Consider the following 14244-nt stretch of genomic DNA (forward strand, 5'->3'; position numbering starts at 1 on the left):
AAATGATGATTATGATATAAATACTGAGGTAAAAGGTGAGTAGAAATGTTTTTGAAAAAAAAAAAAGGGAACCTTACATACACCTTAGATCATGCCTAGAACACATAATCATTTCTTTCTTAATCTTAGTAAAATATAAGAAAACAGAGATGAGACTACTTGAAGAGATTCTCCAGTTTCCTGTGTAAAGGGCCAGGTGTTTTGTACTCATGCTAAAGCACCCATGAATTTACAGAAATGCATAATCCACTAAATTCCACCTGGGACAGGAGAAAGCTGAAAAGCAAGACTGTTTATTCTCATAATTCTCTCCTTTTACTCACTAATTCGATACTCAGAGTATATTTTTCATCTGAAATTAGACAGGAGCAAGCCAGAAATAGAAATCTCTAGAGACTTTTTTCAACACAGCACATTTGCATGATCCCTTTTAATACAGAACTACATTTTCCACTCATTTCCTGCTTAATCACAGTGGAAATGTTTGTTTGGTGAAAAGACATCCTTTCTTGTAAGCACAGATGTAGACTGGGATGGGTTGTGGGTAAGCCCAGTTAGCAACTGTACTTAATGCTCTCCTAGGAAACTCTGAACCGTGGCCTTTTTCTCCTCAAAGTTCAGACTGCATATAGGACTCGCCTACTTCCAGGATGTTGGATAGCAATAGCACTTGCCCATGCTTCGGTTTTTTTAAAACAATTGCAGTTTTACAACGTGGGAAAACAGAACCCTGTTCATTTCTACACCTTCCTAAGTAATAAGCAGCTGGGCTCTTTATCCTTGATTAGCATAAGAATAAATGTCACTAGGGTGCTCTTGAATTAAAAAAAAAAAAGCCCTTAGGCTTATTTGATGATTTGTAACTAACTCCTAGAAGCTTGAATTTCCACAAGGAACAGAATAAGAAGAGCCTTCTGTTTTTAATAGAGATGGGACAGATTCCTTCCATCTCCCACCGCCACCTAGTTCTGAACCTTTGTAACTTACAGCCGGCAGAAAACCGCCATATACTACCAGGGACACTCCCAGACCTCTTCTCCAAAACCCCCCACCTCCTGTGCATCTTAGAAATTGAGAAGAGCTTCCTCTCCCTTTCTAGACTTCAAAACAGGCAGGGGAAGGAGCTGCGTGCCGCCTTTTATCTCGCTTCACAAATACAGCTGTGAAAAACCTTGAGGCGGCACATCCTGTGACGAGTTGAGCAGAAATCTGAAGAGAAAAATGAAGGGAAGGCTCGGTCCGAGCTTCATTGATAAGGAAGATGCTTCAAGCATTTTGCATGGCAACCAGCGAGCCGGTTCTTTCTCCGTCCCCTGTCTGCCAACTCTGTCTGAGGAATCGCGGGCTCAATTCATACATTGTTGTACAAGTACAGTCATTATCACAAGCGGTTACCTTCATCGTGGGGCCAGAGCTCGAACACAGCAGCTAGAGGTGAGAGGAGGCAGAGGCGCTGCGTCCCGAGCGCTCCGGGAGGCGCGGGTCTGGGGAAGCGGCCGGGGTAGCGGCGGGCACACGTGGCGGGCGCGTTGCAGACTGGCCCGGGCTGCGAAGTCTGCTGGCTGTCCTGCAGATTGCATCAGCAGGAAGAGTCTTGAGGCTGTGTTTCCCCTACACTGCCCCCAGAGGGTAGCGTTTCTTCCAACACGAAAATTCCTCCCCTGCACCCAGCTCAGACCCTTATCCACCTCTCAGCTCACCCGTGGGGTTGGAGGAAGATGCTAGCGTTTCAAACACGTTACCCTTGGATTAGTGCCTTGGCGTGTGCGTTATCTTTGATGTGAAAATGTACCATGTCAAGGAGGAGGGAAAAAAAACAAAACAGATCACAGTCCTTGATTGCGGTTCCCTCCTGAGCCGGCTGCCTGCCCACCTGACTTCCGACTCTCCCCAGAGCAACTTTCCCGCATGCCCCTGCTCAAAATTACACAGTGGGTCCCCGACATCTAAAACAGAAAATTTTAAATGTTGTTTTTCGCATGGGAAGAAGCACATGCATGATTTTTGAGAGTTTGCCCAATCTCTGTTTCTCCCACCCCCTTCCTCTAGTCCCACAGTCCCTGCTCAAACTTTTTTTTTTTTTTTTTGGTCAATTTCTTTTGTACCTGGGGAAATCATTTTAATTGATTGACTGAACATGTAAAATTCTTTCTGATTTGAACATTGCCTGCTAGACCAGTTCATCCTCTCTGGGTCCTCTCTTGTCTTCCATATGAAAGCTCCAGAATTGCTACTTCTCCAGGTCTCAGGTCAGGCTCCAGGATTTTTGCTTAAATGCCCTTCTGGTTGACCGCAACTCACTCTGTCAATCAGGCAACTTCCCGTTTTTGTAACTATAGCTGAAGTCTTTACTATGAAATCAAAGCTGAATCCCTCAGGCAGAATTGAGCCCTTGTCTGTACACTGTGCTTTGTCCATATCCCTTATTTTAATTATTTGTTGGCATGGATGTGCTTGTCTGGGAAATCCCATGGACAGTGGAGCCTGGCAGGCTGCAGTCCACGGGGTGGCAAAGAGTCGGACAGGATAGCGACTGAGCATGCATACTCGGTGTTACATCATTAGATTATGAGATTCCTGAGGGTGGATACTTTATGGTAGTCATCTCCTAAAGCTAGGGTGAGGCAGGAGGCAGATACCTCCTCACTCCACAGCATCAAGCAATTGGAGATTTAACCCCAATGAACTGAAACTCTAGAATAAGCAGGACAATTTAGGGAGGAGGCTGGGCCCTGCCCAGACCACCACATATTTCTTTTCTCGAAGTCAGGAGATCGCCCCAACCACACATGTACAGAAAAGGTTCCTTGAAGGTCAAAGGGGGAGTATGTCAAGGGCTGTTCTACCCATATGCCTTTTCAGTAAAATCCATTTTGGCTAAGAGATGCATGTGCACACATGGAAGGATCCTGAGATATACCAAATATAGACTGTGAACCAGGCAAATCAGAATGATTGGCCAAAGGAAACCCAGAAGAAATACCACATAAAAGTAATTCAAACTGCCACGAGGACTCGACTCAGCGACACTCTTGGAGTCCACCTATGTGGCTATCCACAAGAATTTTACTTTTTTTCCCCCTCTTAATAAATACTTTATTTGGTTCATTACTTTCCATCTTTGTGGGAGTTCTTTTCTGCAAAGCCAAAGGGCCAGGGCCTTTGTCACTAACCACTGGTCTAGTGGCTAGGATTTGGTGCTCTCCCCACTGCGACCCAGCCTCAGTCTCTGGCTGGGAACCCATGCCCTACTCCAAGCCATTGCTTGGAGGCCACCTGAGATCATATCGATCATCCTGGAGAGGGAGTGTTCAACACAAATGTGTGTGTGGATGCTTAACTAAATTTGGTTAGGTGAATGAATGGTTAAATTGTATGAACATAAATCAAGTAGCAAAGTGTCCATCAACTACTGAATGGGTAAATAAAATGTGGTATATTCACAGAATAGAATATTATTTGGTAATAAAAACAAATGAACTACTGATGCATGCTGCGTTTAACCTTGGAAACATTACACGAAGTGGAGGAAGCCAGTCACAAATGATCACCAATCATAATTCCATTTATCTGAAATATCTGGAATAGGACAGAAAATAGATGGTTATTGCCAATCTGGGGTGAAAGAATGGGGCAATAGAGAGTCACTGCTAATGTGTATTGAGTTTTTTGTGGGGATGATGAAAATGTTCTAAAATTAGATTGTGGTGAGGGTTGGACCACTCTGTGAATATAATAAAATAGAATTATACTCTTTAAGTAGGTCTTCCCTGTAGCTCAAATGGTCAAGAATCTGCCTGTAACGTGGGAGATCCGGGTTCGATCCCTGGGTGGGGAAGATCCTCTAGAGAAGGGAATGGCAATCCACTCCAGTATTCTTGCCTGGAGAATCCCATGGACAGAGTAGCAGGCTGCAGTACACGGGATTGCAAAGAGTCAGACACAACTGAGCAACTAACACTACTACAATACTCTTTAAAAAGGTAAATTGTATGAGGTGAACTACATCTCAATAAAGGTATTTTTTAAAAAATCAGGTAGCTAGTAGAAAACTTTATGAGAAGAAATAAAGCATGGGAAGGTGATAGAGAGTGATGGGGTGACAGATCTGAATGAATTAATGAGTAGATTCTGAACCATGCCTGGCAATGACATCTGGATCCAATGACTTTCCCATGAAAGGATTCTTTCAGCAATGAAGGAAGAGAGAAGGTGGTGTAAAGGCAAAGGGAAGCTAGAAGTAAAGCGAAAGAGGAATTGAGGGAGTTAACATCGGCACAAGGACCTGAGGACCATCGGCTGTGGCTGTGTTTGTTCTCCCATTTCCCTCTGGTGTTGAGAAGGAGGTCCCACAGATCTCCCTCTCTGTGACATGCACACATTTCCCAAACTTCCCTCCCGGACACCAAAATTTCTGTTCTCAAATGAAGAGTGTCATCATCAGCCAAGACTGTCATTCTGTCAGTGACTCAAGAAAGTCACAGTTAAAAGATATTGAAGGAAGTTGGATTCTTCAAACTTAATGTAGTCCATATCTGTATCCATAGGCAGGGGGTTTTTTGTTGTTGTTGTTGTTTGTTTTTGTTTTTGCTGAACTTGAAGAAGAGATAGAATTTCTAGCAGTCTCCAGAGACACTAGCTTTGAAGGGGACTTCAGAGTCCCAGAAACCCAGCTCCTTTTTGTCATCAGTGTTATTAAAAAATCTGCTATTGTATTCATTATGAAGATTACATGCCAACTATGTACCTGCAGAATTTCTCTCATGTATCTTACTAAATCTTCTTTAGAGGAAAGAAAAGTCACATTCTCTCAATTTCTGGGACGTGGTTCAGGAGAACTAGCAGAAAACAATGATGCTTTCTGTCATAAAGAATAGAGGGGGACTTCCTTGGTGGTCCAGTGGTTAAGAATCCACCTTGCAATGCAGGGGATGTGGTTTCAAACTGTGGTCATGGAACTAAGATCCCACATGCTGCAGAGCAACTAAGCCCAAGTACTGAAACTACTGAGCCCAAGTGCTCTGGAGCCAGTGAGCCGCAAATAGAGAGAAGCCTGCAGTGCAAAAGATCCTGCCAAGTAAAATAAGATAAATAAATAAGTATTTTAAAGAAAAGAAAAGTAGAGGCACATCTAGTCTAGAATTCTACTCTACAAATTCAGAAAAAGACTCCTTTTCTCTAGTTTTCAAAATGAAAATTGCTACAAGGTTTTATCTTTTTTATGTTCCCTCTAATGCCCGCAACTATTATATATGTATATCATTCAGTCAGTCAGTTCAGTCACTCAGTCATGTCCAACTCTTTGCAACCCCATGGACTGCAGCACACCAGGCCTCCTTGTCCATCACCAACTCCCGGAGCTTACTCAAACTCATGTCCATTGAATCAGTGATGCCATCCAACCGTCTCATCCTCTGTCAACCCCTTCTCCTCCCACCTTCAATCTTTCCCATCATCAGTGTCTTTTCAAATGAGTCAGCTCTTTGAATCAGGTGGCCAAAGTATAGGAGCTTCAGCTTCAACATCAGTCCTTCTAATGAATACTCAGGACTGATTTTCTTTTTTTTTTTTTTTCCTAGTTTTCTGAATATTGAGCTTTTTCTTTTTTTTTTTAATTTTATTTTATTTTTAAACTTTACAAAATTATATTAGTTTTGCCAAATATCAAAATGAATCCGCCCCAGGTATACATGTACTGGTTGAATCTCCTTGCAGTCTAAGGGACTCTCAAGAGTCTTCTCCAACACCACAGTTCAAAAGCATCAATTCTTTGGCGCTCAGCTTTCTTTATAGTCCAACTCTCACATCCATACATGACTACTGGAAAAAATATATATATTTGTATATACATACACTAAATTTAATACTCAAAAATTCATTTATACTATACTTCATGGAAAGTTTAAGAAATTTTCCAGGAAAAATTGAACTCAATGGATTTACTTTTAGTCTTCTTCATTTTTTTAAATAAAAAATTTTATTTATTTATTTATTTTTGGCTATGCTAGTCTTCATGGCCACGCTGGGGTTTTCTCTAGTTATGGTGAATGGAGGCGACTCTCTAGTTGCAGTGTGCAGGCTTCTTGCTTCAGTGGCTTCTCTGTTGCAGAGCACAGTCTTCTAGGATGAGCGGGCTTCAGTGGTTGTGGTGAATGGGCTCAGTCATTGGGATTCTTGGGCTCTAGAGAACAGGGTCAGTAAGTTGTGGCACATGGGCTTAGTTGCTCCAAGGCAACTAAGATCTGGGATCTTCCCTGATCAGGGATTGAACCCATGTCTCCTGCATTGGCAGGTGGATTCTTTATCACTGAGCCACCAAGGACGTGCCTACTTTTAGCCTTTTTTATATACATGAAAGTGAAAGTGTTAGTTGCTCAGTTGTGTCCAACTCCTTCCAAGCTCATGGATTGTAGCCTGCCAGACTCCTCTGTTCCGTGGAATTCTCCCAAATCAGGGAACGAACACAGATCTTCTGCATTGCAAGCAGATTCTCTACAGACTGAGCCACCATGCATACTAGAATCTAAATTCCATGCAAAATTAGACTCACTGTATCAGAGAGTATTGGCCACCCCGATCAAAATTGGAGGGGGAGGTACCAAGTTAGATGATGTGTGCCCACATTATCATTGGTATTGATAACCAAAGACAGAAAGGGCTCAACAAGGATTTCTTATTGAACATGGAAGATGTAGTAACCCCAGCTGTCCCTAAATAAATTACTAATCTGTGGGTCAACTGTCCCAGGACAGGATAGAATTTTACAACTCCCTTACACTTTCTTTTGATCTGATTCTTCTTCTTTAATAAGTTAGCTTACTTTTTAAAATGTTTATTTATTTGGCTGTGCTTGGATTTAGTTGCAGCTTGCAGGATGTTTAGTTGTGCATGTGAGATCTAATTCCCTGACAAGGGATGGAAACCAGGCCCCCTGTTTTGGGAGAGAGGAGTCTTAGCCACTGGACCACCAGGGAAGTCCTTTGATCTGATTCTTTATTCTTGTCCCTCATGGAGCAAACAGACTCAAGCCTAACTCTATATCTCTAAACTAAGTTAAGAGAAGACTTCCCTGCTGGCTCGCCTGCAATGCAGGAGATGTGAGTTCGATCCCTGGGTTGGGAAGATCCTCAGGAGAAGGAAATGGCAACCCACTCCAGTTTCTTGCCTGGGAAATCCCAAGGACAGAGGAGCCTAGCAGGCTTCAGTTCATGGAGTCACAAAGAGTTGGACACAGCTTAGCAAGTGAACAACCACAAAAGGCACTTTTTCATGAATAGTCATCAAACAAAGTGAAAGTTGCTAAGTCGAGTCCAACTCTTTGCAACCCCATGGACTATACAGTCCATGGAATTGTCCAAGCCAGAATACTGGAGTGGGTAGCCTTTCCCTTCTCCAGGGGATCTTCCCAACCCAGGAATTGAACGGGTGTCTCCTTCATAGAAGGCAGATTCTTTACCAACTGAGCTATCAGGGAAGCCCAACACAAATTAGGGAAAAGCACTGGCTTTAGAACCAGATCTGAATTTGTATCCCCAGGTTCACTAATTTGTAATGTATAACTGTTCATGAAATTATTTAATCTCGTGGAAACTCGATTTCATTTTTTAACATCACTAATACAAAAAAAGGAGTACCTACCTTAGAGGTATGTTTTAAGAGAGAAATGAGTTATTACATGTACAGTGCCCATCACTGGAGGCCCACTTTATTTGCTCCACACATCTCCTATGAATCCTTCAATCCCAATCACTTAGAATAAGTAACAGCTGATCATTTCCCATAAGGAATAAGTGAAGGATATGGACTGAAGGTGCAAGAAAAGAAATTCCAGAATCTTAAAGACACATCTTAACCAAGAAAAGAACACCAAGAGGGAATTTATGGAATCTTTCTTCTGAATCCTTTAAAAATAAGCTAACACCCATCTGTCTTGAGAGGATATTGTAAATCTTTCTGCTAGCTTTCTATCATGTCTCAGGGCGCTTCTCACCCTGACTCACAAAGTTGGCTGCTTTTCCCTTGAAACTCTTTCCTTCCAAGATACTAGGCTATCCTGGACCCTCTCCAGTCTCTCCAGCAGGTCCTTTCCCTAATTATGATCATACTTCTTTCTTCTCCTGCCTTCTAGGTGTAGGCAAGATAGCCATCCCACCTCAACCTGGCCCTGACACCCTCTTCCTAGGTGTCTCAACTGTCACTTCAAGTCTGATTGTCTCCGAAACTATGCCTCCGATTCTAATCTCTCTCCTGATCTCCAGACTTTATTTCCAAAGGCTCATAGCTCAGTCTGGGTTCGATTCCTGGGTCAGGAAGATCCCCTGGAGAAGGAAATGGCAACCCACTCCAGTATTCTTGCCTGGAGAATCCCATGGACAGAGGCGACTGGCAGGCTACAGTCCATGGGATCGCAAGAGTCAGGCACAACTTAGCGACTAATCCACCAGCATAGCTGATTCATCACTATTATTTCAAGTCCAGTTGGTCCAAATCCAAGCACACAATCTTCTTTCTTAAACCTGTTTGTCCTGCTGTCTTCCTTCTCTCCACTGATGCCATCAACATTCTCCCAGTCATCCAGGCTGCAAACTTTAATATAGTTCACGTCTTCATGTTGTTGTTGTTTTGTCACTAAGGCATGTCCAACTCTTTGTGACCCCACGAACTGTAGCCCTCCAGGTTTCTCTGTCTCCATGGGATTTCCCAGAAAAGAATGCTGGAGTGAGTTGCCATTTCCTCCTCTAATGGATCTTCCTAACCCAGGGATCCAACCCGACTCTCCTGCATTGTCAGGTGGATTCTTTACCTCTGAGCCACCAGAGAAACCCTTCATGTCTTCATAGATAGCATGTAAAGTAAGAAGGAAAGACACAAGCCTCTCACATCCAATTATCACTAAGTCTTCCCAGTTCTATTTTGCAAGACCTCTCATAGCCCTCCTTCTGTTCCCACTCTCATTGCCATAATTTAGTTATTTATTTTACTTTCCCCTTGGATTACTATTATTCCTGGCTTTAATCTCTCTTTGCCACAATCCACAAAATGTACAGAAGGCAAGTAATCTTCTTAACCCTTGGTGCTGATGAGATTTTTCCCTACTCTAAAGAATGTAACTTGCACTCATATGCTCTCATATGTGCCAGTCAAGGATATCTGCTGTGTGGCAAGGACACCTGAAATCTTCCATCACTGTGTTTGCACAGTGTTACTTGAAATTCTCCCCCACCATACACAGATTTATCTAAATGATATCCAGTTTTCAAGATCCATTTTAATTGTCCCTTTGTAGTCTTTCCTGACGGAGAAGGCAATGGCACCCCACTCCAGTACTGTTGCCTGGAAAATCCCATGGATGGAGAAGCCTGGTGGGCTGCAGTCCATGGGGTCGCTAAGAGTCGGACACGACTGAGTGACTTCACCTTCACTTTTCATTTTCATGCATTGGAGAAGGAAATGGCAACCCACTCCAGTGTTCTTGCCTGGAGAATCCCAGGGACGGTGGAGCCCGGTGGGCTGCCATCTATGGGGTCGCACAGAGTCAGACACGACTGAATCGACTTAGCAGTAGCAGCAGCAGTCTTTCCTGAAGTGTGTTCTTGCTGTGTAGACTAGTGGTTCTCAACTGAGAGCAGAGATGGGGAATGGGGAAGGTGAGGAGAATTGCTACTGGAAGCTAATGGCACAGACCAGGGTTGCTGCCAAACATCTTACAATACACAGGACAACCCCCCAACAATGAATCATCTGACCCAGAGTGTCAATAATGCCAAAGTTGAGGACTGCTGCTTGTAGACCCGTATCAACTTTCGTGCTCTTTTGTTGTCTGCGTCCTTCTCTAGGGCACACCGTGTGAAGACGGTGACCCATCACCTCTGTGATGGCTAATTGGCTAGTATGGTGCTAGCCAAGTGACTACCTTTCAGACTACTGCTTCTCAATCCCTTTCTGTTTTCTTCTGCCTCTTAAAGATTTTTCAGATACTGTCCTCCCTCTGGGTTTTATCCTCTGTTCGCATTGCTTTTCTCATTCATTTTATTTAATTTTGTTTATTTCTCTTTTTGGCCATGCTGCACAGCATGTAGGATCTTAGTTTCCTGACCAGGAATGGAACCCAGTGCCCCCTGCGTTGGAAGCTCAGAGTCTTAACCACTAGACCATTTTTTTTAAACCATTGGACCTTCTTATTTTATTTTTTTAAGACTTTTTTTAAATGCAGACTTTTAAAAATCTTTATCGAATTTGTGCAGTATTGCTCTGTTTTATGTTTTGTTCTTTTTTTTTTTTTTTTGACAGAGAGGCATGTGGGATCTGAGCTCCCCACCCAGGGATCAAACACTCACCCCTCCATTGGAAGGTGACATCCAAATCACTGGACCAACAGGGAAGTCCTGCTTCTCATTCATTTTAAAGGTGCTCTATGGATGAGTTCATCTACCCTTTGATACTGCTAGGTTATCTGCCAAAAGGCCACTTCTCCTCCCTTTCTTCTAACAAAAGCCTGATTTTTTTTTTTTTTCCCCTCTAGGGGTTGTGTGTGTGTGTGTGTGTGTGTGTGTTAGTCGCTCAGTCGTGTCTGACTCTTTGTGACCCCATGGACTGTATCCCACCAGGATCCTCTGTCCACGGGATTCTCCAGGCAAGAACACTGGAATGGGTTGCCATTTCCTTCTCTAGGGTAGTGGTACATAATATGCCTAGTCTTGGGGGGAGTGAATGATAATTAATCTCATGGAGTAATGACAATCTCATATTATTTTGCTATAGACCCACACTCTCTTGAGCTAGGGATGCCCAGGGAATCAAGTCTAACCAATGAGACTTAAGAGGAAGTTATTGGAGGGGCTCCTAAGGGGCTCACCTTCTGATTGGAAAAAAAATTCAGGCAAGAAGTCCTTGCTGGTGTCATTCTGTTCTCTTCCTGTTTTAAATGCTGTTTATATATTATGTTTCAGGAAGCTGCCAACAGCCATCCTGCAAGCATGAGTGACAAGCCCAAAGTCTAAACTAATATATTGAGGATGGGAAGGCAGAGAGAGAGAGCAAGTACTGGGCTGTGGATAACATCATTGAACCACCTTGCCAAAGGTTGAATCGCCTACCTTCAAATTTTTTGTTATATGAGATAATTACATACCTTTTTTGCTTTGCCTCTATTGGTCAAGTATTTTATTACTACTCTTGAAAGCATTTCTTGGCTTCAATAACACCTATACTTCAATACCACCTGACTCAAGAACTCTACTCACATTTCGGATATACATTCATTCCCATGTTTTTGAACCAAAGGTATCTCCTCTCCAACTCAGTAAGAAATTTTTATTTTATGTATCATGAACTTATAGTTTTTCTCAAATCCTTTTCTCAATAAAATCCTTTTCTCAAGCACACACACACATCTCCCATATGCTGCATGCTTTGTAGGCTCCTCTTGTATTTCCTATCTCTCTCTCTTTTCTTTAAATTTTTACTTTTTGACTGTACTGCTCTCAGTTCCCCAATCAGAGATTGAACTCTCACCCCCTCCATTGGAAGCGTGGACCACCAGGGACCACCATTGGACACCACCCATTGTATTGCCTATCTTTCTTATCGCAGTACTCTTTAATTAGTAACCCAAAGTCAGCTTCAGGTCCTACTTTTCCTTCACTCTCTGCCAATTTAATCATTTATACTTTTATAAGCTTTTCTACTTATTATTTCTCAAATTTGTCTTTTGCTCTTCATACTCTTTCAGTTTAGACTGCCTTATTTCAAACCCTCATCATCTCTTAGCTGAATATTAGCTTCTTAACTGGGTGACATTAAAATGTATTAACATATCTTGACCTTATTTTCCTTACCTGTAAAATGGGGATTAAAAACTCCATGGCTTTCACAAGGAATAAAAAAGCTGATACAAATTAGACTAGTACTTACCACATAGTAAATGCTCAATAAATATCAACTATGATTATTACCTTTAATTTCTTCTAACTTGTTTCATTTTTTTTTTAGTCTGTGGTGTGTTTTTCTGTAACATAAAGCACTTTTCACTAAATCACCACTGCCCAAATACTCTCTACTTCGGCAAACAAATTTATTGGCAGTTCTAAAGATCTTACTTAGAGAACATCACCTTAGGTTCAAGTCATTCTTATGTCTTCACAACATATCAATTATGCCTGCTTAGACAATGTTGTTTTATATTTCTAAATCTTTGTTATATGGCACCAGAGAAGAATTTAGGGAAGGCTGATTTTTTCCCTCTATGAGGCAATATTCTTCTGAGGACTATCTGTAATGGTCCATGTATTACAACGTTTCCACTCTGGCTGGAGAGAATGACAGCTCTTCTAGGCTCTGTATGACGTTCCCTGCTTGTCCTGACTACTCATTTCAGATGATTCTTCCCCAGCTTTGAGTAGTCTCCTTATACATGTGTAATGCTGCTGCTGCTATTGTTGTTCAGATGCTAAGTTGTGTCTGATTCTTTGCGACCCCATGGACTGTAGCACGCCAGGCTCCCCCATTGTCCTCCACTGTCTTACAGAGTTTGCTCTAATTCATGTCCACTGAGTCAGTGATGCTATCTAACCATCTCATCCTCTGCCACCCCTTTCTCCTTTTGCCTTCAGTCTTTCCCAGCATCAGGGTCTTTGCCAATGAGTCAGCTTCAGCATCAGTCCTTCCATTGAATATTCAGGGTTGATTTCCTCTAAGATTGATGGGTTTGATATCCTCACAATCCAGAGGACTCTTAAGAGTCTTCTCCAACACCACAATTTGAAGGCATCAATTCTTTGATGCTCAGCTTTCTTTATGGTCCAACTCTCACATCCATACATGACTACTGGAAAAACCATAGCTTTGACTATACAGACCTTTTTCAGTAAAGTGATGTCTCTGCTTTTTAATATGCTATCAAATTTTGTAATAGCTTCCCTTGCAAGAACAAGCATCTTTTAATTTCATGTTTGCAGTAACTATCTGCAGTGATTTTGGAGCCCAAGAAAGTAAGTCTGTCACTGCTTCCACTTTTTCCCTTTCTATTTGTCATGAAGTGATGGGACCAGATGCCAAGATCTTAGTTTTTTGAATGTTGAGTTTTAAGCTAGCATTTTCACTCTCCTTTTAACTTTATCAAGAACTCTTTGGTTCCTCTTCATTTTCTGCCATTTAAAGTGTTATCATCTGCATATCTGAGTTTGTTGATATTTCTCCTTGCAATCTTGATACCAGCTTGTGATTTATCCAACCTAGCATTTCATATTATATACTATGCATATAAGTTAAATAAGCAGAGTGACAATATATCCAGCCTTGTTGTACTCCTTTCCCAAGTTTGAACCAGTCAGTTGTCGCATGTCTGGTTCTAACTATTACTTCTTGAACCACATACAAGTTTCTCAGGAGACAAGTGAGGTGGTCTGGTATTCCCATCTCTTGAAGAATTTCCCACAGTTTGTTGTGATTCACACACTCAAAGGCTTTAGCATAGTCAATGAAGCAGATATTTTTCTGGAACTCCCTTGCTTTCCCTGTGATCCAACTAATGCTGGCAATTTGATCTCTGGTTCCTCTACCTCTTAAAAACCCAACTTATACATATAGAAACTCTTGGTTCACATACTGCTGAAGCCTAGCTTGAAGGATTTTGAGCATAATCTTGCTAGCATGTGAAATGAGAGCAATGGTACAGTAGTTTGAACATTCTTTGGCATTGCCCTTCTTTGGAATTGAAATAAAAACTGATCTTTTCCATTCCTGTGGCCACTGTGAGCTACCCAGATTTGCTGACATGTTGAGTATAGCACTTTAACAGCATCATCTTTTAGGATTTGAAATATCTCAGCTGAAATTCCATCACCTTAACTAGCTTTGTTCATATTAATACTTCCTAAGTCCCACTTGACTTCGCTCTCCAGGATGTCTGACTCTAGGTGAGTGACCACAGCATTATGGTTTTCTGGGTCATTAAGACCTTTTCTGCATAGTATTTCTATGTTTTCTTGCTACCTCTTCCTAATATGTTTTGCTTCACGTGGGTCCTTCTAGTTTCTGTCCTTTTTTTCATGCCCACCTTTGCATGAAATAGTCTCTTGATATCTCCAATTTTCTTGAATAGATCTTTAGTCTTTCCCATTTTAGAACATTTGCTGAACAGAGAGGAGGAACCTACTGCAGACCCACAGCATACCTTCTACTGTTCAAAGCCTGAAAACCACTGTTCCATACAAATTTTCCCAGTGTTTTAGTTATTTAAGGCAG

General features: G+C 41.9%; 1 long non-coding RNA gene across 1 annotated transcript; it reads left to right on the top strand.

The window, feature by feature from the left end:
• The first annotated feature begins 808 nt into the window (after positions 1 to 808).
• Positions 809 to 12460, top strand: LOC129646205 (uncharacterized). The gene is made up of 3 exons (XR_008711768.1): positions 809 to 1434; positions 10291 to 10407; positions 10950 to 12460. It is a non-coding gene; the product is annotated as an uncharacterized LOC129646205 (long non-coding RNA).
• The last annotated feature ends 1784 nt before the right edge of the window (positions 12461 to 14244 follow it).

Source organism: Bubalus kerabau, chromosome 1, assembly GCF_029407905.1.
Source record: "Bubalus kerabau isolate K-KA32 ecotype Philippines breed swamp buffalo chromosome 1, PCC_UOA_SB_1v2, whole genome shotgun sequence".
NCBI lineage: Eukaryota > Metazoa > Chordata > Mammalia > Artiodactyla > Bovidae > Bubalus > Bubalus kerabau.